This window comes from Protopterus annectens, chromosome 4.part0, assembly GCF_019279795.1.
Source record: "Protopterus annectens isolate FY-2018-M chromosome 4.part0, PAN1.0, whole genome shotgun sequence".
NCBI lineage: Eukaryota > Metazoa > Chordata > Ceratodontiformes > Protopteridae > Protopterus > Protopterus annectens.
In genome coordinates, this window is record NC_056733.1 from 1290609260 (window position 1) to 1290632359 (window position 23100).

A 23100-nucleotide genomic window follows, 5' to 3' on the forward strand; every position below is an offset into this window, starting at 1 on the left:
CTATGTTATATGAGTTCTTCAACTCATGCAACATAGCGAGAGATGTTAAAAAATGCAACGGAGATCTTCATTTCTCCAGTGCTATCTCTGCAAACAAAAAAAAACAAAGAACAAGAGATATACAAATGGAAAAAGTCCGAGTAACCGGACCTTCTTCCATTAGTATACTCTCGGATTTGCAACGGGCACTGTGGTTGGGCTGACAAATTTGTGTACTCATTTTTGTATGTCAGTGACCAGTCATTGTATAATATAAAATACTATTTACATACACATTATAATTTTACATTTACCTTCCATGACATCCCGCTATGTGCTTTCATTACATTATATTCTTGTGTGACTATACTGTATGGGGCACACGTGTTTATATGGGAGTTTTCACATCTTTTCTACACTGATATCTCACTTTTGAGACTGCTACCCTACCCTGGTTGACAAAATAATAGTTGCTACATAATTTAAGTTTACTAAAATAGTTTTAACACTACTTTCACATGGGAAAATAAGCTGCCTTTGTTGGGACTCAAACCATGAACACCTCCTTGTAAAATTGCAACTTTAACCACTACACTAACTTGGGTTGGAAATTGCACCTCTCTAGTTTAATTTAGCTCCTATGGGATGTTTAAGCTATGCTAAAGGAATGGCCATAATGCACACACCCTCTTAGCTACACTTAAACATTCCTTAGGGTATTACAAATAAGTATATATTATTATTATCATTGTAGGTTATATTGGTGTGTATTGTGGTGTTCTGACAACTATTTGGGACTGTATTCGTGAAATACTGGCATTGATTTGGCTTTCCAGCTTCTATGTGTGTTTCATGCTGATGCATGACATGTTCTCTATCTACTTTGCGTGTTTGTGGGGCTGTGCTTGTGCTTTTTAACTGCATTTTAACTGTTGGGGAATTTATCCCGTTATGTGTGCATTTGCACACATTTCCTGCTTTTGCAGGATGCAGAAGTGCCGTACGGTGCTTTAGCAATACAGGGGGTGTGTCACAGAAGCTGTGACACAGCCCCTGTATTGCTTTACTCTTGCCATTTTATATTTTATATATCAATTTTATATTTCAGTGTCCGCGGATACTGAAATACTGGCATAATATTAGAGCTTACGGTTTAGAAAGTGCCGTACAGCACTTTCTGAGTGCAGGGGGCATGTTTAGTGTCCATGCACTGCTCGGACATGCCCCCTGTGCTCCTACATGGATCATGTTCATGTAGAGAATATAGCAGTGTGCCTTCATAAATATGCATGGCGTGCTGCTGTTCTACACGGGCACAATCCGCTCCATGCAGGAATAGCACTATTCCTGCACAGAGTTTAATGAATCTAGGGGAGCATCTTTGTTATGTTCCACAGGATCTTCATAGATACTTCTCCAAAATGTATCTATTTCTTGTTTTTTTTTGGTGGTCTTTCAATTCCTTTCATCATATTTCCCAGTTCTCTATAAAACCTTTTTGGTTCCTCAAAAAAAGTGCTTATTTTGCATTTTACCTTTATATTTGTCTTCGTATCTTCTAAGTTTTTCCACCTGTGCTGAAATTTTTAGTTTGTTATTTGTGATAGTGCATGATAGATCCTGGTCTTTTCTAATATTGCGCATTGCTTTTATCACATCTATCTTTCTTAGTATTTTTGTTGATATGTTCACTCTTCTATAGTCTTCTAACAGTGACACTTCTTATCTTAATTGCTTTATAATTTCCTCTATTCGATACTTCCATGATGGCATTCTAATTCTCCCCTTCCTTTCCCTCACTACCCTGTGTCCTTGTGGTAGAACTTTATCAGTTATTAATTTAGCTGCACAGTAATATATTCTGTTTACTTCTGTTATATCACATGGATCTCTATGAACAGTCCTAATTACTGTGTTCATTTGTTTTATCAGACTTCTGACTTTTTGGGTTTTATTAACCTTGTGCAGTCTATTTTTTTCATTGATCTTGATATATCTGTCCATATCTATTAAGTCAAGCAAGTCTTCTCTTAGCTCATTTTGTTCCAAACTGAGTGCACATCCCTTGTATTCCAATTCCTGCAGGCAGTCTATAGAAGGTTCTATAGCATCTTCCTGTGACCCAGTCTCATCAAATCAGCTACTATGTGGGAAAGTGATGCAGTCTGGTGCAATGCTCCCCTTCCCCAGTTTTCTAAGAGAACAAATGAACTGATGTATTTAGAGCTAAAACAAAGTCTGTCCAGCTTTACTTGGAAGAACGTAGTAGCACATTTGTAAAGCTTTACTGAATACAGTTTATTCTGCAATCTATATTATTACAAATGTATAACGTACGTTCAGCATGTCTTCAATTATGTAAGACCAAGGTACTCATCTGTCAGATACTTTAAATCTTATGCCTCATACTTTCTATATTCTTTGTGCATTGCCTTGAACTCTTCATATTTAATATCAGCAGTGTTTTAGGTTTATAACTCATTTTGAGGTCTTTTGGCTTATGTTTTTTTTCTGTGTGTGTGTTACTTATCTAAGAGGGTAATTATGTAGCACTGCAAGTTGGTAATGTTGTGATATCCACAACCAATTAGATTTGTGTGTAAATTCAAATGTGTTCTCAGGGAAAGTGGATACAGCACAAAGTTACATATATACCCACACACACGCACACACACACACACACACACACACACACACACACACACACACACACACACACACACACATGTCCCATGTTGAGCGCTGAATCTCTGACCTATCTAGCTATACAGTTCAGAAAGCACTGTATTAGTTACAAGCACCACAAGAGAAGTATGTTGCTTGGGCAAATGGGTAGTAATATTTGGTTTAATCAAGAGAGGCAGGTAAATGGACTCTTTGGATCCATAGCCATTTCTGGAGTGTTAGCAGTACTGTCATGCCAAGAAGGAAGCTGTAGAGAATTTGACTAGCCTTCCCTGAAAATTGTATGCAAAAAGTAACTTGTTTTAAAAGCAGTTAACATAGGTAAGGGGCAACAGAAGACTTCCACGTCATGGTTTGAAAAGACACTGGGATGCTAGGCCCAAGAGTCAGTTCTCCAGGTGGACAGTTTAGTCCTAGTCTGTGTGTACCTGTTGAAAACCCATAACCAGGACAACAGATGGCATACTTCCTTCATGATCTTGAGGACTGGATGCATTTGGTGAACTAAGTATTGAATCAATGTGGGCACATTTTATCTGTTACTTTAACTCCTTGGGTATTAGTATAGTTGAGATCATCCCAATGGTAAGCATCAGACATGGGGAGCAAAGTCAATCCAATAACTGTAGTCTTTTCCCCTCATGCCCAGGTGGTACATTGGCTAGCAGTGGTATGATTCAAACAGTTTACCTTTACAAAGCCGAATCACAGTGGTCCAAATGAGCGACTCGTAACCACGAAAGTGAAAACAGCGATAGTCCTTAATGTTCAAAAAACAGTAAATCGAAAAGCAGATTCACTGTTTTTCGAACATTGATGTCGAAACAAAAATGTAATAAGGTTTAAAGCAGGGGGGCAAGCCCCCATGCACCCCCCATGTGGGGGGCTGTGCCCCCACACCCCCCTACTTTAATATTCTAACTCCGATATCACACTACAGTGGGGAAAGGGACCATTTCCCGATCCCCACTATAGTGCAATCCACTCATTGCACATTCAAACTTTTTTCCGTTCAGTGTTTGCAGCCTTTCACACAATTGCTGTTCGCCCGTGTGCAATAAGCACAACTAAAGGTAAACCGATTCAAACATAATTCATGCCAGCCTGGCTTTCACATTCAGAAGCAGTGGTTATATCAGTCACAGTAGATAAAAGGCTTATTTTCTTTGTTGTTTAAAGCTGAAGATATTGGCAATCTCACCTTTTAGACACAGATTTGTAGTATTTTCACAAAGTATTTTATTTACTTTCAACATGGGGTTGCATATTGCTTTGACATGCTTTTTATATAGTCCAGCCTCCACACTGATGGTATTTTACTTTAAAAAACAGCTTTTTCAGCCATGTGTTTAATACAATAACAGAGTATATTAACTTCAGTTTATTGCATGATTCTGATTTTTTTCAGTGTGCTACATATATTAGAAAATATATGGTGATGGTATGTGAAATATCAAGTCGTTTCATGATGCATGACAAAGCCACAAGTCATGTACTTTAGCCACATCTGCAATACCAGGTATTATGTCTAAAAACATACTTCTAAAAGGCAATGTATTTATTTTACCTGTTTTGGGGCCTTTTTTTTATTTAAGCTGACATTATTCAGTCTACAAAATGTCAAACTTTGAGAAGTTATTACTCATAACAATGACCCTCAAAGGTCACAAAAAAAAAAAAAAACATTTTTGCAGAGGCAAGCCCCCTGAATCCCTGGCGGCAACCCACACACCATAAAGTATACACACGCTCCAAGCTCAAACTCTGAAGCACAAAAAAGTGTTAAAAATTAAACAGTTTTCTTGCTGTTGTCCATGTCAAACCACCACTACAGGACACCTGTGATCTTCTACTCAAAACCTTCTAAATGCCAAGATGCTAGCAACACAGTTTCCTTTTTAAAAACACTTAAATTACTATTCTAATTTAGGACAGTTTTCCTGGCAACAGTATAGACATCACTTCCCTGTAACAGGCCTTGTTTTTGCAACATACTGATTTTAACTGAATGATTGGTATTAAAAATCCTATTTTCTTTCATGAGTTTTAGTCCATTTAGTCACCACACACTAATTTTACTAGCCCATTCACTTTAGAACTGGACGCATGCATTTTATATGCCATTTCTAGCTTGCATTCTTAATCTTTTTGCCCTTATGCTATTAAAATTATGTTTTAACTTAAAATGGCTGTTCCACCAAATCAGCTTAATCTACTTTCATACAGAATTCACATTGCATATTTCTAATCTTGCATCATATTGTCATTTTAATAAACTTTGATTTAACTTTGACTCGTTTATATTTTTTTAACCTAAATACACATTATTTCCTGGTCTATTTGTGTCTAGTCTGTGTGTGAATTTCTACACATGCTGGTTTGTTAATCAGATTTTATATTTGAGCCTTTAAACTGTATCAAATTAGGACTCCACTGAGATGTATGGTATAGAAAGGGCTGCTCTGTTAGTACATCTATATATACAATTAATCTCTCACAAGATTTAATTCACAAGTAATTCTGGTCAACTTTATCACTCTCATATTCAAAACTGTTATTTCTATTATGGTATGCAATACTTTTAAATATTCAGACATTCTGATGACCATTAAAAAAGCTCCTTAGTGTAAGGATCTAAGTTCTACATATCCCACTCCATATCACCACTTCTATTTTTGAGTTTCAGAATCTCACATTTTATTTCATCTACATTTATGCAACTTATTCATGAAGTCAGGTGTCGCAACCATATATCATTAAAGGCATACAATAAGCAAAGTAAATAATTTCTGGTATCCATAAAAGTCACACTGCATTTTGTTATACAATTTAAAAAAAAAGATATTTGCAGTGCAAAATCAAATCTACCTGCTGTTTAAAAGCTGCTTTGCTTCTTGCCTTCTACATTTGCTTTAAGTCTTGTTCCTGTATATTGACAGTGTTTACTTAACACACCATTTGTTGAGTAAAGTTAAAATGTTAATTCATATTTAAGATGAAATACAGTTATTGTACAATTTATAGATGATGTTTAATTTAACAATTTCATCAGAAATGGCTTTTAAAAAAATAGTTCTCAGGGTAAAATAGGGACAAATCCAGGCTCCAAAAATGTTGGGGCTTTACCTCATATACCCTCCTTGCATGATATAAAATCTGAGGTCATAAAATCTGCAGCTTTCCATGAAGGTTGCAACAAAATAGTCCAGTGAGGAAATGGGAACTGCCAAATTATTTTATTGTGGCTTTCACTCTGCTGTGGGTAAACTACTGCTAGTCCTTTATTCTACTTAGCCATTATGCCACTAGTAAACGAGGGTGAATAGTTAACTTGTATTAATCGTGCAGCGACACTAACTGGTTCAAGATTATTGTGGAAATAATTTTGGGATCTGAATTGTAGTGAATGCAAACCATTTTGCTCCATGAACAATGAGAACTAGTTGAGCTCATACAACTTATATTTTTAGTATCACCTGCCCATTTGCACCCACTCTTCAGCTAAACTACTACTCTGGGATAAATTTTTAAGACTCTGCAGTAATCAGAAAGGGCATCGATTATAGGGCTTCTAATATATGCCACTATCTTTAGATGGTCATACACCTGTTCCTCCAGTTAAAAAAAGATCTATTTCAATCTATCAAGAAATTAAAAGAACAAAGTAAAAAGCAGCAACACAGAATAAACATGCAGATCCAACAAAGGCAACATCTCTGTGCTACCAGATGATATGGAGGAACACCTTTACATTTCTCTTAACACTGACCTCATATGGGATCCTTGTACTGGCTTTCTGTTGTATTTAAGGTTTACTTCAGATGTACAGAGGATCAGGTGGTCTCTTCTAGGAAGAACTTTTGAACTTTTTTTTTTTTTTTTACATTGACCAAGTCATGGCTTTGCATTTGTTGCTGCCTCTTATTCATTTACTAGTCACAAAGTAAAGTGAGGCACCTCGAGAGTATTTGCTCAGTTTTCCATCTGAATGGAATGCCAGCTATTGTCCTTAGAAAAGACTGAGATGCCATAGACTAAGGGTGGTTTAGTAAATATTAAAGCACAGTGAAATTTAAATATGGAACTGGGGTAATCTCATCCTTGTGTCGCTTTCCAGTAAGACAGTAATGTCCTTGACGTACAGAAATTCATGTCTCAGTTCAGAGGTTATACTTGAAGATTTGAATCCCATTCAATCTTATGCTTCATTCCTCCCCAAGCAGTGTGTGATTGGCAGAAGGGGAAGTCTAAATCCTTTTTTATAGGTCTTCAAGATGCCATACTGGCTCGCAGATAGACTCAGTGGGCCACAATGTTTTGGAAGGGATATTTTTGTTATATAGCAAATTAGAAACTGAGAATTTATATTTTTATATATATATATATATATATATATATATATATATATATATATGTGTGTGTGTGTGTGTGTGTGTGTGTATGTATGTATGTATGTACACACACACACACACACACACACACACACACACACACACACACACACACGTACACACACACACACACACACACACACACACACACACACACGCACACACACACACATTTTGGATGAGTAACCAACACATTACAGAAGGTTTTTCCCAGACAGGTTCTTTGAATTAAGATATATGGTCTCTTTCTGACAGTTATAACTGAGGTCTAGAGCAGGCATTTTTTGATGCATTAGAGTAGCAAAATATGACAAAGGATAATCATTTTATCATGGAATTATTCCATGTGTAGCTTCAAGAAAATGGTACATTTATTCCAGAATTTGAAGATTAAGGCTCCAGCATGTAACATTTTCAGGGAAAGACTGATGCATGAGCAGCTATTGAGGTCTGGCCAAGTGTTGTGGGAACCTTTGCATCTGATAAGGAGTGACTAATTGTAATTACCTGACCAGAAATGCATATCATTTGCACTTTATGTTTAACACACAGTAATAACAGCTATCATAAATGTAATGTTGGACAAAACTCTTTTAACACTTAGTTACCACTAACCCCATTTCTCAGTCTTTAAACTTACTAAAAGAATATGCATTGAAAGGGATATTAACCTAAGTAGAAGACTTCATTGCAATTACCCCTAAACTGAATTATATCTTTAGTAGCCCCAGCTTAGGAATTATACATATGAATATCTTGGTTTGGATGAGCAGACATCTTCCAGTATTGCAAAAATGTGATCTCTTCTCACTACTAGAGAAAAGGTATATGTTTTTGAGTAGATAAGATGTGCATTGTTTATGATTTCCTAGCTGGAGTCACCACCACTGAAAATCATGCTGCTTTAAAGTTCACGCTAATAAATCCTTAGCTTTACTCCAGTGACTTTCACAGAATGCAATGGTGATGGTCCTTTTTACTCAAACTTGAGGTTATGCTGGTAGAAATATGGGAAACGTGGGATACACAATCACTTTGTTGCGTGTAAAATAAGTGTATTTTATATGCTCACTTATCAATGTTACATCATGTGGCTTCAGATGAACTGGGAGTTCAAATAAAACCCTCTGCGGGGAAAAACTGTTCATGGACATTATTGGGCCTAGTGACAGTAGGCCCAATTCAAGATGATCCTAGTCTACCTTTAGATACACACCCAGAAATAACTGGCTTTAAATGTTTTGTGTTCACAGAATAGGCTGTGTAGCCCTCATATGGTACTAGCTGCAAAGAATTCATTCCTCTCAACTGTCCAGATTTTTGAAGAATGTCCAGATTTTTGCCTCATATTTTTGGTCCGTTTTTCATAAAATTGTGGTTTTCTGGCAAATCAGTGGAAAATCATTAAAGACTGAAATTATAAAATAATAACAGAATTTGAGTTTCAGATGTCATACTCCTCAGAAAATTCATGCTAATACAAACTTATTATTGTATCACTTTTTACTAAGTTTGTAAGAGCAATATTTAAAAATTGTCCCTGTTTTGAAGCCTTTGTCCCACTTTTATTTATAACTTTGTCCAGATTTCTTGCTCTAAGAGGTTGAGAGGTATGGCAAACATATTAAGCAGTTTTCTCAACTGGTAAGTTGATAAAGATGGAAACTAAATTCCTAATAAATCTTACTAGACATTGTTTTCCACTAAGGGAATTATTCTAGTTGTGGGAAAAAAATGAAAGCAATTTTCACCCAAGGCTGTACAATGCACAGCTTAGGGAACTACTTGCACACTCAGTTCATTGGATTATGATTTTGGAAATGTTAAAAAAATCCGTGAGAAATGGTGAGATAACTCCCACAGAGAAGCTTGAATGTGAGTGGATTTTAAGAATGCCAGCTATGAAGTTTCCTGACATAAGTGATATACACTAAAAATCAGTCTAATTCATTTGGTCACATAGGGCTTTAAATTTGCATTTTAAGTTTTTAAGATTTGGCTATGTATCTGATGAGGCATCATTTTGTGTGAAAGCACTTACAATGTGTTAAAATAGTTTTACTTTGGCTCTTGGTCAACTGACTTCTCTTTTCTTTGGATGTGTGTACCGGTGCAGTTTGTCTACATACCTTCCCCTTCTTTTTGAACTTTTAGTATACTGTTTACCTTGCCAATGCAAAATTAAGTAAAAATATTTTCAGAACTATACAGTCCTAGCATTAAACATCTCCTAGATGGAAAGGGGCTAAAAATAAAATATTTTAAATGCTCTGAACTAAGGAGTGTGCACAAAACATATCCCGTAAATGAAGCAGTGCATTGGCATGTATGCAAATCACAGTGCAAGCAAGGGTGAAGCATGTACTGAGAATATGCTCATGACAGCAGCTGGAGCAAATTGAGATGAAGTGAATAAAGACCCACAAAAAAGCTAGGGACTCTGGGGAAAAAGATGGAGACACCAACATGTCTCTGTTGGTGAGAGATGCTATAAGCATGTCATATCTGGTTAATGAGAACCCCCTTCAAAAACAAAAGCAAAATAGAACATGGATTTTGTTTGGAAATACTACAGGTACCTTTTGCTATTTGCATATTTTGGGTGATGCAGATCTATAGGAAAGAGTGATATGATTTCTGGATTCTCACACTTCACTTATAATTGCTTTGTTTTCCCAGAGTTGCAATGCTGGCAAAACTCAAAATGTTCCTTTGAGATAGAGCCTTCTCCAAGGTAACAGGTAGCTATATCAACATTGCTGTATCGAAAAAAGGAAGTAGGAGACCTGATTATGAACAAGTCTGGTTTCTATTTTCCCTTCCGAGGATGTACCTTAGGTAGAGAGGGATGGAGTAAATCTGAAACCCTGTGGAAGCAGTTTCTTTCATGAGGGTAAAAACCATTGTATTCCAATAACCTATATTTGCGTTGTCCTTTACAGGATGAAGAGGAAGCCCCAGCATCCCAGTGTTCAGGCTATTAGGCTTGGCAGTATTAATCGTTCATGGGGAAAGGCCACTTGATTTTCATTGTTACATATCCTGCCCTTCTGAGTTTGGAAGGGAGGTATGTAACAGAACACTAATGCTGTTCTATTGTAAAGTGCAAGGTACAAGGTAGGTTTAACAGGGAGTTGTCTTAGAAGTAGACAGAAACCAGTTAAGCAATAAAACACTTCAGAAAATTGCTAGCATGAGAGCTCAGCTGTGGTATCCTTAACACAATGCTCAGCTGTGGTATCCTTAACACAATGCTCAGCTGTGGTATCCTTAACACAATAGAGAGATCTGGGATGTTATTTTACAAATATCTGCTAAAAAGGTGAAACTGATGTACTGAAGCTGTCTTAAGAAAACCTTCACCTTAGCACTATATATGGGGTACTTTACCTGCAAAGTGTCAGGAATGTCTAACGGTATAGTTAATTGACTCAGGATATGTTGAGTAACAATATCCTGATTAGGGCCATAGCTATCTGAATGTACACCCTGGGAAGTCTTAGAATGACACCCCTTTACCTGCAAAAAGAATGCCAAAAAAAAAAAAGTCCTGTCTTGTCTGTATCTAAAATCTTTACCCAGTAGCCACTGCACACACGCAGATAACTACAGATGAATGAATTTCTGTCCTGTACATCGATTCAATTGTGCCGTCTGACAGTTTATGCCTAGGGCAGCTAGCAGTATGATCCTGAGTACATGGTACAGTCGGCTTAAAAAAATACATCAGAGAATGCAGAGTCTGCACTGCTGTTACACTTGTTCTCATTACCCAATCATATGTAGTTGCTTTTAATTAATGAATGCCTCAAAGGTCTCTAGATTCCCTTTCCATAAAAATATATATATCATCGAGGAATCTAGAGATTAATGCTTCAATGCCTTCATCCATAGGGATGGAACTAAATAAATCGACCACATCTATAGTACTGAATAAAAATCCTGATGATACTTGATGACAGGATAAATGGAAAAAATTTCCAGAATCCTTTTACCAGATGTTTCACTTCCTTATAAATAGGATTCAATAATTTCAATTACCACACCAATTGGAAGTCAATTGGTTTGACCTACTTCCTGAAATAATAAACGATAAAAAGGTGGATTCATTTTTTTTTTACCTTAGGAATCCCCCTATGATAGTAGCTGTAAACTGGATGTTCAACTGTATACATTCTATACATTTCTTCAAATCTTACTCTTCTAGGTACATGTATTCTATGTACATATCTATATTCTATGCTATGGTAGGAAGTAGAATTGATATTGAAATAGGAATAAGAATAGAAAGAATGAAAATGCTGGCATTGTAACTACTTGATCATATAATTGTACACTGGGATGGCATAGTGGGGAAAGAACTAGGCATTTCAAACTGCTAAAATATACTATATGAAAATACAAATACTATATGAAATGGAATTTATTTATTTATTTAATTCTCAAGTAGCAAGAACTTAAAAAGGTGTATTTTAAGTATTGTTACCTATTTAACTGATGAAATGTTTTACATTCTAGTGTTGTAGCTGAAGGGAAGACAATTTTCAATTTTTAGTAATAATGCAGTACAAGACATGCATTTATAAAGCAGATATCTGAGTGGCTAACAAGTCTGTTGGCTGACAAGAAAATAAGTGTTTTTTTTTTTTTTTGTTATGCATGTCTTATACCTACTTAACATATATCAACAAACATGTCATATTATTTATCCACAAAACCTGTTTTAATGTCTGGGTCAGCACTGCAAATAACAAAAATAATAAGGACTATCCTGCAAAGACACTAAACAGTCATGTACCCTCTTGTGTTGGCAGTGCCTTTAATCACAACATTTGAGTTTTTCACTAAGCAGAATGAAAACTATTTTCTATACTGCTGAACTGAAGCCATCAGACTAACTTCTGCTTTATAAGAAATGGATTTAAACTTGTGCTTAAGTACATTGATTACTGTTTTGTATATACTCCCTGGATATTACTAGCAATGGTTATTTTGGCCAGACTCCACTGATTTTTTAACACATTGGTTTGCACTGTCATTCAAGTTCTGGTAGTGGTATTTGTTTATGGTAGTACTTTTCACTGACCAAAAGCATTTAGTTTTTACCAAATAAGGTTTGAGGAATTAGCTTATTCTTGTTATTTTGAATCAATCATTCATGTGAGGATTTCCATGTTGAGTGATATGAGGAATTTAACCATAATGCTATAATATTTATGATAGTAGATTTTGCATATACGTATCTACATAAAGTGTGTCTCCCTTCTAAAAGTAAAGTCTATCCTAAACCATCCTACCAGCATTACATTTACAGCTTCACCTTCAAACTGTTTAGTTTCTCTTAACTCACTTAGTTACTTATGTTATCAGTTATTGACTACCATTATGGTATTGATGTATTATGCAATTTAACCTGTTCTGCATCTGGGAAATGATGTAAAATGGAAAATGTCTTACTTCTGTAACTGTGTAATTGCAATTGATAATTCTTACATTGTATTTCTTTTAAATATATACATATATATATATATATATATATATATATATATATATATATATATATATATGTAGAGAGTTTCTCCCTGGGCATCTGCTGAAAAAGGGCATGTGTCCAGTCAGACTCTCCCAGTAACCAAATGTAAAAATAAAATAAATAAATATAGTTCAATATTTGGGAAAGCTGTTTCTCCATCTTCCCAGCTTTTAGTATGTCAATCAAAAGATACTCTTGGCTTATTAGGATACCAGAGGAATTTTAAAAGATTTTCTTTTAATTTGTTAATTATTTTTTTAGTGGGAAGGAATATTAGTGTCTATATATAGAATAAGATTTTTGTAGTATAATCATCTTTATTAAAACAATTCTATCCTCCATTGTAAAAAAAGGATTTATTCCAGTCCTCTATTAGTCATGTAATTATATTGATTGTTTGAATAATTTGTTTTAATTGTATTTTTATTGTAGTTGTAATATCAATTCCAAGATGATTAATATGAGTATTGTTTCAGTTGAACTCTTTGAAACTATTTAGGAAATCAGAGGTTGTTTTATTAATTAATAACATTTTTGTTTTGTTTTTATTAAAGCTTAAACCTGAAATCTTCTCAAAATGATTTAAGGATGAAATAATTTGTAATAAAGAAGATTCTATGTCTTCAGTAGTTATAATAATAATATCATCTGCAAGTAACTGAATTTTACATGTAAACTCTTTATCAATTGAAAAACCTTTGATTTCAATATTGGATCTAATATAATTTGCAAGCGGTTAAATTGCAAAAGCAAATAATAGGGAAGATATAGGACAACCTTGTTTTGTACCCATTAAAATTTTGAAGGATTTGGATATATAAGAGCCTATTTTTACAAATGAATAGGAATTATTGTATACATTTGTGATGAGATTAATAAATAGTTCAGAAGAATTACATTCTTTAAGTAGATTGAATAAATAAGACCAGCTGATAGAATCAACTGTTCTATTTATATCTAAACTGATTATTGTTGGTTCTTTTTTCTTTTTATTAGCTAAATCAATTAATGCATTTAATTTGATTATATTATCATGGAGTTTTCTACCCAAAATAAATCCAGTTTGGTCTTCATTAATTAGTTTTGGCATTATTTGATTGAGCCTTTTCACAAAAATAGACATAAATATTTTATAATCCACATTGTGTAGGGTTATGGGTCTATAGGAAGAGCAAAGTTTACTATCTTTAGCTTTTTTAAGGATAGGAGCTACAATGGTGTAATGCCAGGATGGGGGAATGACTTGTGAAGTTTTGATCTTTTCAAATACATTCTGTAGTACTTTAATAATGCTCTCTGGCATAAGTTTATATAATTCAGGAATTAAACCATCCAGTCCCGGAGCTTTATTTGTCTTAATATTTTGAATTTGGTCTTTTATTTCTTTTGGAAGAATTGACTTGTCAGTAATATTTTTTTGCTCTTTAGTTACTTTTTGTTGTATATTACTTTTCAGAAAATCATTTATAGCAAGGTCATTATCTAAGATTGGGAGGGGGTGCTATTTATATTTTCATAGTGTCATCTTAAACTTTCTAAAATATCTTTCAAGTCAGTTATTTCTCTCTATCTTTCCATTTTTGGTTAACTTTTATTTCTTTAATGTAGTTAGTATTTTTGTCTTGGATCTTATAGCAAGTTTATGTAGACTTTTGGGATTAATTGAATAAGAGCAAATTTTCCATTTTTCTAATTGTATTGCAACTAGATGTTGCATTGTGTCAAGATATTTTTGATTTAATAATTTTAATTAATCTCAGTAAGAGACATGCGTGAATGGGCGTACCTTCGTTGAAGGTTGTGTGTCAGAGCTGGCAACTCGGCACATAAAAATCTACTGCCAATCATTAGCGGACCGGAGTTCCATTGTGGCGACCCCTAACCGGGAAAAGCCGAAAGACACAACAACATTCTATATTTGTGTCATTTAGTTTTGTATTTAATTTTAAATTACCTATTTTAGTCTGCAATGTTTCTAATTCCTTATTCCATTCTTTTCTTTTGTTAATATACCAACTTTTAATTTTCCTATATGTATATATAAGCCTTTAATGAGTCCCAAAGAATAATGTTTGTAACTTCTCCATTGTCATTTAATTCTATAAATTTGCTTAATTCCTTTATAAACCTTTCTTTGAAATATTTTAACTGGGTAGTACAAGCTGGGATTCTAGTACTATTCATTAGATTATCTATTTTAAGGGTTATAGTGAAATATATGGCATTATGATCTGATAATGGGCAAGACGATATTAACATATCATCAGTTCTAGAATATAGGCTGTTAGACATGAATACTTTATCAATATTAGTTTGGGTACCAAAACAAAATAAATAGTGTGTGTGTAATGAAGTGGTTTGACAGATTTTAATTCATATATATCCCGTAAATTTAGATCATTAATAAATGTTTTCAAATGTTTGGCTGGAGATGATATTTTTATATTTTGTTTATTTGTGGTGTCTGATTCTGATAATGCACAATTAAAATCTCTTGCTATAATTAATTCACCTTTGGTATGTATAATAATACTAGCTAGTAACGTTTTAACAATTTTAGTACCGATTCCTGGTATCCAGTATATATTCACCAATGTATAGTATTTTTTATTAATTTCTATAGTTATCAATGTCAACGTACCATCTTTATCAGTTTATGTATGTATCACTTTAGGTTCAGATATAGAACATCTCCACAAGATCATTGTGCCTCTTCTTTTTGATTTAAAATATGAACCAGCTAACATATTGTAATATTTTAATACAATTCTATTTACATCATCTTTGATTATATGAGTTTCTTGCAGAAATGTTATATGCACTTTATTTACATTCAAATATTTATTTAAACTGCTTCTTTTCACATAATTGTTTAAACCATTAACATTTAGAGATAAACAGTTGCATGTAGACATGTAAGAAGAAAAAATAAACTTTAAACATAGAAGTCATTGGCTTGTTGCTTTAAAAATATAGCAAGTAATTTTGAAACTTTGCTGTGGATGATGAGAATAACAAAAACATTAATCATTTAAAATTGTAACTTTTCAAACCATTAATCATGGAATTTCTGGTTGGATGAATATGTCATCCAAACCACTCGCCAACTCAACCATGTTAAGGTAATAAAACCGAAATTAAGCATGTGCTACTGCTTCTTAAAAGGAATAGTGATTTTTAAATGATAAGGATTCATTCTTGTAAACAAGTAAAATTTTATCATAAATCAATACACATGTATATTAAACTATAAAATAATTATTCTTGTTATGATGTAAATTAAGTGTAAGATAAGGAACTTTTCTATCAGAGGTAAGATAAGGAACTGTTCAGACTAAACCATAAAATGAAACTATTCAATCTGACCTATATATATCAGTGTCTCGAAACATTAACTTTGTGTTATTCAGTTGCTATGTATTGATCAGATTTTTGATTGATTATTTATTATTTCATTTTATTGCATTCAAAAGTGTTTACAGACTAATTAATGACACATGAAAAGAATAATATGTGAAGAGAAACAAATGTGTCTATGGTCTACATTCAAACTGTTTAATATACAATTATATTCAAATGTCTGTGTTTGCTTTTTTTTCTAAAAGAATTGACATTAACATAATACTAATATTAATATTAATATTACCTTAAATTAATGGGAGGAAGTGTGAAATAGAATATATTCATTAGTTTTGAGTGTATAATCTAACTTTTATTTAAATACAATGAAGAGTAAGGATACAATTAGAATATCTAGTATTATACAATAATATTTATATTATATTGTTGAGTTGAATAGTAACTTTAATTGAAGTTGTAATATGAGTTAAACTTCCTGGGTCCATGCTAACAAGATAAAGACACTCCCGATAGGAGCCCCAGGATACCCCCAAGCCTGTAAGCCATAAGGACATCCATCAAAACACATCTTTCTTATCATCCAAAGCTCACCAGATAGGATATGCTATATATGTTCAGAATTAATATTGTTCCATAGATATTAAGTAGTGAAGTTCACGTTATTCATGTTGAATTCCATCCCCCACCAATTGTTCAAGTGGCATCTTATTTGCACGTGTATATACAATTTCATCTCTGTTGCTAGTTAGGAATTTTGAGCCACTTCCTTCAACCATTCGAATGGATGCTTAAATCATAGCTTATTTAGCTTCTCTATTTGTGTCTCAGCAAACGCCTCCATAACCCACTGACCCAAGATGGATCCATGACCCTCCTGAGAATGCCCACCCAGTCAGCACAAACTCGAGCACCACCACGCACATCACAAAGGCCTTTATTCATTTTATAACTCATGAGACCTTTGATATATAAATTCTGTCGTGTGAAAAAAAAAGATCTTGGTATCTATATTATTTGGATCTACAATTAACATTGAAAGGATTGTAATACATTTTTAAAATCAAAATGTTTAAAGTAAATGATGTTGTTTTCCTTTGCCTACATATATTATTAAACTCTAGAGTGATGGTTTAATGTATACAATTGATGATTATTTGTATAATAACAAATGTGTGTAAAAAAAATAAATAAAACAATAAAAACACTTCTAGACATTATTTTTATTTGTCTCTCTCCACAATAATAAGTCTACTTTCCCACATGTCAATTATTGAATATACTGGTCAGAAGTGGTAAAGGCAATTCTACTTTGGTTTTATATTACAAATGTAATGCTTATATGAACTATAAACAAAGAGATGAACAGTATTTACATTCATTTTCAGCATATAATAATTCAAAAAGATCTAAGTAGCATGAGTGATATCTAGCAGTTCACTCTATATACCTGCACTCTAGATTTATTATAATATATGTATGCAGTATTAAAATAGAAATATATTTTGTCCACAATATAAGTCTCGCACACATGTATATACTAATATATTCTCATCCAAACCCACAAATAAAACTGAGGTAAAATATCTAGAAAAACTCTTTGCTAGTGCAACAGAGTATTAATAGAATTCTGTAAGTAACAAACTAATTATTAAACTAATAATATTGTTGACTTCAATCACTGAAGTTTGCATTGGCTAAGTACAAATTGTTGGTAGGCTCCATCTCTACTGCATATATTATTATCCCCGATCTCTTAATGTGTTTTTCGTTATGTGGATGCATTCAATATGTACTAACTATGTGCATTATTGCATAAACTAAGAACCACTGTCATCTACCAAAAGGCAAACTGGTTCCATTTCACATTAAAACACACACCAATGCTTACTACCCTCATTTAAAAGTTCAAAACACTGTCCTCTATTACCAATTAGACTTCCAGTAAGTACACCCACAACTCTATTAATAGCAAAGGCTATCTTACATCTGGAAAGACCAGCTTTTGGACTGCTTCTTTCAAAAAAAAAAAAGTATTTTCACAACAAGCAAACTGTTGACGTCTTTCGAACACAACTAAAGAGTATCACAACTATATATAAAAGAACACAAGAGCTGTAAAGGTGCCATCTAATAAGAAGAAATGTTCAAACAGTGTACACCGATACAACTGTTGTACAAATGTTTGTTTCATTTCATGCATGCAAACTACAGACTTTGTTTTTATGTGTGGACCCCAACACTGCTTGTTTTCATGTGTGGACCCCAACACTGCTCATACTAGGTTTTGGACTGTGTAATGGTCCTGTATGTATTAGGACAATATGATTTGTATTTTAGAATTACTTTATGTTAATGTATTATTACTGCTTTCATTTGACATTAAGACCCACACTAATGGTAAGAAAATATTTTAAAGGTGAAAGGTTAACCAGGACATGTGTACCGTAGGGGTACAAAACCTATGTCATTCTTGCTACATGATCATAAACCATGGGTCATGCCAGAAAAGAAACAGTAGTTTATTTGAAATTTTTCTGCTATCATACTGTATATTACCAATAACTAAATAAAGCCAAACCAGGGGAACTGCCCAACAAACCATTCACTGTGTTTAGAATATATTAAATGTATTAGCAAAAACTTATTTCAATTGCAAGCCCGTCGGTCGTTTCTTATGTACTGTCACTGTGCTGCATAACAGGCAAATCAGCATTTATACCAGTATCTGTATGAATATTTATTAGTTTAACTGTGTTATCAGAAAATCTTGGGAAGAGGGGTTTGTGCAGGACTTGCTACTACGCATCTTGCAAGGTACTTCACTAACACAAAGCTGACCACTCGATTTTTAGATGAGCTGCATTCAACTTACTGTTCAGCTCTTTAATTATATTAATGACAATGTTTAATAGTTGTGAATATCCGAACACACCACAGCCAAAGTGATTGTATCCAGAGAGCAATACCATTCAATTGCACCCAATCAGCACTGGACAAGAGAAAAAAAAATACTAATGTCAGTCAGACAATTACTTACATGCATAACCTAGCTATCATTGCCTGAGATTAAAGTGATCCCTTCCTTTCATGGCACTACGCCTTCCTCCTCAGCTCTTTGCTTTTAATGAAGCGAGGTCAAAGTTCATGCTGGCACAGTACACTTATCTCTGTTTTTCTTGTGGCGCACTGAAGCTGCCATTAGATGCTCGAGCTGGAGAATTATTATTTTAACTGAAGACTAAAGTAAGGGCAGGAAAATAGTAAATAAAGGATCAAGAGGAGTTTTACATAAGTATAATAGCTCGCGATCACTAATTTTGTCAGGCAATAACGGACATTTATTTATTTATTTATTTATTTATTTATTTACATTTGTTTAATGGGAAATTCTGACTGGACACAGGTCCTTTTTCAGTGGAGGCCTGGGGAGAAAAGCTCCACAGAAAGACATGGCAGATGGTAAACAATAACAATCAAGTATGTATACAGTAGAGATGATCATGACATGAAGAACTAGAGGAGCAAATTAGGTACAATTGAGTAGTAAGCTCTAATTACAACATTGAAAAAAAAGTAAAACACAGTGCTACTAATTATCTAAACAGTAACTAGATAACAATAATAATAGACTAAATGAATAACTAAATCCTGGAAGGATTAACAAGCAGTGAGTCTAACAAAAAAATCTAACAAAAAAAAAATAATTTTGCATCCTAGCAAGTGAGCTTGTCAATACATGAACGTATACACTGTTCAAGCATATCTCAGGTGGAAAGAGAGAAAACAGAAGAAAGAAATAAAAATAACATATTAAATTTAAAAAAGAGACTCAAAGCCAATCCTGATATCCCCCACATAAAAAGAGACTCAAAGCCAATCCTGATATCCCCCACATGTCTCTTCAGATGTATACAAGTACAATGCATGCCATTCAACGAAGGAGATACCATACAACATGAAAAAGAAAAGAGAGAGCCAAAAGAAATAAATAAAAGAAACCATACAACTCATTAAGCTCTAGACAAAAAGAAACGGCCAGATCAGAAATGATCACCACCTCTACAATTCACTAAAACAAAATATCTATTCATTCTAGTTAAATGAGACCTGCCCAACCAATTATGTAATTTAAGAAAATATACAACAATCAATGAGCTAATTTGTGACAACTTAAAAAAATGAGTTAAAAGTAGAAAGGTAGCAATATTTAATATATATATGTGTGTGTATTTATGTATATATTTATAAATTTGAGATTATAGTCTGATAGCATATGTTATGTATCCCCCGCCAATTTTTTAACTAAAATATATTTTATAATAGGAATTAAAACTGGAAATAAGTAAAGGAAGCCATATCAGTAAAAGATGACTTTTACCTTATAAGGTGACTGTAGCATAGTGCCCTGTTTTGTTTACTTGTCAAATGACATCATATTAGATAAGCCAGACAATATAATATAATATAATATAATATAATATAATATAATATAATATAATATAATATAAAGTTTTACTTCTCTTTCATCTTTTTAGTATTTTTATAACTGCGGCGGTGGTGCTGCGGTAGCGTTGTCACCTCACAGTAAGGCGTTGTCCTGTTCGATTCTCAGCTAAAGCATCCTCTGTGTGGAGACATGCGTGAATGGGCATACCTTCATTGAAGGTTGTGCGTCAGAGCTGGTAACTTGGTATGTAAAAATCTACTGCCAATCATTAGTGGAGCGGAGTTCCGCTGTGGCGACCCCTAACCGGGAAAAGCTGAAAGATACAACAACATCCTTTGTTGTCCAATTGTTTTTAGATGCATGTCTCTTTAAACTTGTGCTTGCCCAATCCATATCTTCTATTTTGTAAAATATTTTTTTTTTCAGTATATTCCACTGCTTCTTCTAGGGTGTTAAAAATTTTCTGACCATCTGGAAAGGCGATCCTTAGTTTAGCTGAAAAACAAGTTGAGCTTTAATGTCTATTTTCTTCAGACTTTTGATGAAAGGTACAGCTAACTAATGAAGTGTGGTCATTGTCAAATCTTATGACATTATCTTTTAGCTTAAGTGGTCTGTTACCCCAAGCTGACTTTAAAATTAAGTCTTTGTCTTGACTGGACAAAAGTTCAACAATAATGGATCTAGGCAATGGAGGGTTTCTCTTTAAGGAAGATGAAGAAAGGGACCTGTGAGCCCTTTCAATACCAAATGAAAGAGCTTCTGGTAAGTTGAGAGCTTAAGCAACCAGTTGTTTAAAAAAAGTATCAAATTGTCCCCTTCTTCTTTCTCTGGGATTCCACAGATCCTGATGTTATTTCTACGAGACCTGCTTTTTAAATCTTCTATCTTTTTAGTAACAACGTGTTTTGCTTTAGGAGAAATTCTGTGTGGATTTCAGTTTCTGTCAGTCTTCCATCAACATCTGTCATTGCATCTTCAATTAAAGAAATCTGAGTAGTTTGCTGTTTTAACACTTCATTGAGAACGTCCATTTTTTTTGCAGTCTTCTTTTATAAAATCCATTTTTGTTTCCAGTTTGTCTAATTTTATAGAAAGTTTTTGGATACTCCCAATAATAGATTGAAGTTCCTTTTTTATGGAATTTTCGTGTGGGTTCACTTTTGAGTGACTCATAATAGATGAACAGTCTAAATGTACTCTGACAGGAAAAATCAAAATGCTGCTTCCAAAGTTTTTTTTCCTTCATAAAGGTATCTATACTGGTTTAGGTATATAATTATATTAAAAAAAAATCAATATTCTGTTGAGAATAAAATAATAAAATCCTGTCAGGGAAAAATAGCAAAAAGCAGAGCAAAAGCTTTGTGCTTCTATCTGGCCACCATCTTAGTCACTCCCCCGAAAAGCTGGAATATTTTGAGGATATCAGTTTAATGGCCATCTGCAAAGTTCCAGCTGCAATAGCTCAGTCTGTGTTTTTAAAACACCCTAACACAAAAATTATGCAGACTAATGTTTCTATTCTAAGTATAAAGCACTTTTTAGTCTAATGTAATTCTTTGTATATTAGAAGTGTAGTGAGGGTAACATTTTATACTTTAGTTACAATTTTCAGATGGTTTAACTAGCTAGAATCAGATCTATTTTACAGGTAATGCTGTTTTTGGATAAATTAGCTGCAATCTATTTTCACTTTTATATTTTCACTTTGGGGTTGATCAAAGTGTGAAACTTACTTTTGGGAGGTTATGTGTGAATCTGGTAAATGAAAAAGAAGAGCAATGTATTTTTTATTACACTTCAATAGTATCTTTGGGTTGGACATTGTTTTTGAGGGATTCCTGTAGATGGTGTATGAATTCCATTTTTTGCACTTCCATTATGAGAATTTGAACTCCAGTCTGAATATTTTAGTTAAACTGAAAATAGAGACTGAAATATGGATGGCAGTAAAACAAGTGCTATGGCATGGATGTCAAACTTTTCTACACATTGGGCTAGAAACTAATTATTAAATCACTGTATCTGGGTACAATGGCTATCAAAATATATGCAATACCAGGTCCAATGCTGGGTAAATATTTTTGTGTAGGCACACATATGAGACAGAACAAGATAGACAGCTATGCCTCTTATGTTATTGAAAATGAAGTATAGCAAGGAATTGTTTCTTGCCATATATGGTCTGTTTTGTGTGGCTAATATTTAGAGTGTGGGTGAATACAGACTTTGTCAGAACCTTTGGTATTAATGGAAGTCAGGGAAGGCAATGTTTCAATCTTTAGTAATAAAGCAATACAAGACATACATTTTAAAAATAGATATTTAAGTGACTAACATGTCTGTTGACTGACACAAGATAAGCATTGTTTGTGGTCTGTGTCTTATATCTACTTAACATATATAAGCAAAAAATGTCATACTTTTTTTATCTACAGATTTTTCACTACTTAAAGATGGTTAATTTTCAGACTAGCATGGGTGAGAGTCTGTATTTTGACAACAATGGAAATCCACCTGCTTCCTATGATATTTTAAACTGGCAAGACACCACATATGGGTTCTTCAGGTATAGTGAAGTGGGCCATTTTCGCAGCAGTGCTACCAGGGGAGAAGACTTCATCATCAACAGCAGCATGATTGTCTGGAATGGCAGGTCCTCCCAGGTTAGTCTCAGTCTCTGTGAACAGAAAAATGCACAT